Consider the following 3204-nt stretch of genomic DNA (forward strand, 5'->3'; position numbering starts at 1 on the left):
CACTCGTGAGGACATCCGCACGCTCAGGAACCTTTGCTGGCTAAATGATGAGGTAAAACCAGCTGCAGCACAGGGACAGTCTCATTCAGCCTTTATTGAAAAATACCCCTCCGCCGTGTACAGAAGTCTCATCAACGTTCTTTGACGACCTCCGCTGCAGAGCCTAGAAATCTCTGTACAGTTCTTACTTGAGGTATTGAAGGGTCGAGTGTTTCTGGAAGTTCCTTTACTTCTTGTATGACGCAGCTTCCAGGAGTTAGTTCGTGTTATTGGGGGGGGGGGGGGGGGAGGGGGCAGGTGTTTTGATCAAACTGCCGATGTAACCCCGTGTGAAATTCTGGGAACAAAAGCTGACAGCTGAGGCTGGAGTTCTCTCCGCTGCGTGCTTAAGGGTGGCCAGAAAAGACGTGGTGCTGTATTTTTCGTTGGGAAAGCCAGCGTCTTATTTTGACACCTCATGGTTACTCTTTATGGTACAGGTCGTTAATTTCTACATGGGTCTGCTGATGGAAAGAGGCAAGAAGGAAGGGTATCCAGCGGTCCACGCTTTCAGTACCTTCTTTTATCCCAAACTAACATCGGGGGGCTATGAAGCAGTCAGGAGGTGGACCAGGAGTGTGGATGTCTTCAAGCAGGACATCATCTTCATGCCTGTGAACTTGTGAGCGCACTGGACACTAGCTGTGAGTTCCACGGGCTTTTTCTCTGGAGTTGGATGGGGAGAAAAAACTGGCAAGAGAAGTCATTTAGGTGTTGGTGGGTGTGCGGCACAAGGTTGTGCTTTGTCTCACAGTCACCTTTTAATAACAGGTCATAGATGTCAGAAAGAAGACCATCACATACTTGAACTCACTGGCACAGAAAGGGGATGAAATTTGTCAGACTTTGCTGTAAGTAACCGCTCCGTCACTGCTTTTATGGTGTGAATGAGGAGAGGGTTTTTAGATTTAGTCCCTGTAAGGCGACTGCAAGTTTTCACATGGCTTGTAGATAACCAACCAGGAATCCTGGAGTTGCTTGCTGCGAGTTGTCTGGCATTGACTGCTTATCTGGTGTCACAGCGTCCCCTCCACCCAGGGTCTGGGGTGCCTGGATTCTGCCACCTTCCCGTGATAGGCACAGCCAAATACGCCATAGCCCCGTGGCACACGTGTGCCAACTTTGTTAGTCGGAGCCCAGGGTGTGGGATCAAGGCACCCGGTGGAATTATGGCATTACGGTTCCCTGCTTGGTTTGTCTCTTGGTCCTCTGATAACATGTGATTTGGGGTTTTTTGACCTCTCTGAAGCAATGAACTTAGGTTTGTGTGGAAGTCTCTGTTGGAATTGTTGGCCTCGTTCTTGACCATTAGCTCACAGCCTCTCCCCATGTTTGTAAGTTTCAGATTGGGATTTTTCCTCCCAAATCAGCCTTAAATCAGCTGCTGTGAGGATCCTCTGACATTTTCCCGTCCTGCCGTCCGTCTTCCTGTGATCCTTCAGCCGCTTTATTTTGTTGTTGGCCTAAATTACAGAGATGAAAAGGGATTTCTGTTTTTCCCTTTTGTTTTAACCAGCCAATACCTGCAAAAAGCCGGGAAAAAAGAAACCTGGAGCTGAATGTTTCGGAGTGGACTCTTCACAGCATGGAGCCACGTGTACGTGAGCACCACTTGGGTTTGAAATGGGAACTGTAAGTGCTTCTTTGGGGCCCAGATCCTGGCACGTGACAAAGCAAAGGGTTGAGCTGATGTTTCTCGAGGAGTTAATAGTAAAAAGCGGTCCCTACAGACTGGATTTAAGAAAGGTCACTTGAGAAAGACGCCGTGCGAACCTCGAGAGGCCTCGCAGGGAGGAGGGCTGCTGCCCCTTCTGGGCCTGCCAAGAATTTGGATTGTAGTGTCCGAGTCCGGGAGGCAGAGGGGAGGGATGGTGCGCAGTGAACTGGGTCTGTTCCTCGTGGGCGGGAGTGGGTATTGGGGATTACGCAAGTAGGGTCAGGAGTGTGCGGTGAGCGCAGTGTCGGTGTGGGTAATGTGCGCTACTTCCAAGTTGCTTTTCTTTTGATACAGAGGGAAATCCTCCATCTTCTTTGCATTCCTTAGGAGATCCCTCAGCAGCTGAACGGAAGCGACTGCGTCGTCTTTATGTGCAAATACGCAGATTACATCTCCAGAGAGAAACCGTTCAACTTTACCCAGGTGAGTGAAGGTCATAAACCCCTCCAGCCCCTTTCGCGCAGGGACAGGAGCCAGGGAGGTTACGCAGCAGCTCTTAATTGTGTCTGGGGCAGGGACTGAGGTTTTGTGCCCCGTTTCGGTGCGTAGTTGCTGGGGTCAGAACTTCCAAGTGGCCTGGGCAGGGCAGAGCTGTGGTTCTCCATCCCCGCCTTTGGGAGCTGCTGCCGGTGAGATTCCTCTTGGGCAAGATACTGCCGCTGCTTATTTTTATTTTATACCGGTCTTTTGTTAGCGTGCTTGTAAGCTGTCGCGCGGTCAAGTCAATCTGGTTTTGTTGGGTTGTCGTGTCACCCTCTTAGGAGCCGCGTGGGGTGTTGTACCCAAATGGCTGACAGTTCCTAAAGGGAACATCCTATTAAGGACTCCGCTGGGCGTTTATGCGTGTTTTCCGCCTCTTTCTGCCGTGATGTCGTTATTTAATGGATTTCTCTTCTCTTTTCAGACTCACATGCCATACTCGCGCAAGAAGATGGTGTGGGAGATAATCCATCAACAGCTGCTGTGACACGTGGACAATTAGAGTTCTGATCTTAGTTACATTTCTTAGATCTTAGTTACATTTCTTAGATCTTAGTTACATTTCTTAGATCTTAGTTACATTTCTTAGATCTTAGTTACATTTCTTAGACGAAATTTCCTCTTTAGGTTATGAAGTAGAAGTTAAGATGGTTTATTCCCCTCCCACCATCCTTATTTTGGAGACAGTAACTCTGGGTTGTCTGTTTTTTTTTTTTTGCTGTCTCCAGGGAGTTATTTAATGTGAAAAGAGAAATATTTATTTCTTTATATAATTTAAATATTTATTTTAATAAAAAGAGCCTGACTGGAACGAAACTCTACCTGATAATGACAGAGGGTGATTTATTCTTTTTTTTTTATTTAACTGAAAAAAAAGTTGGATGTAGCGATGTGGTCTTTTGCTCCCTCACAATCCCCCAGGAAGAGGATTGGAGCACAAAAGCCACGAAGCGATGGTCACAACGTGC

General features: G+C 47.8%; 1 long non-coding RNA gene across 1 annotated transcript; it reads left to right on the forward strand.

Moving 5' to 3' along the window:
• Positions 1 to 1580: 1580 nt before the first annotated feature.
• Positions 1581 to 2735, forward strand: LOC309685134. Its single transcript, XR_014270405.1, has 3 exons — positions 1581 to 1636; positions 2084 to 2179; positions 2661 to 2735. It is a non-coding gene; the product is annotated as an uncharacterized lncRNA (long non-coding RNA).
• The last annotated feature ends 469 nt before the right edge of the window (positions 2736 to 3204 follow it).

The sequence above is a fragment of the Vanellus vanellus genome (genome assembly GCF_965231255.1).
Source record: "Vanellus vanellus genome assembly, contig: HAP1_SCAFFOLD_77, whole genome shotgun sequence".
Lineage (NCBI taxonomy): Eukaryota > Metazoa > Chordata > Aves > Charadriiformes > Charadriidae > Vanellus > Vanellus vanellus.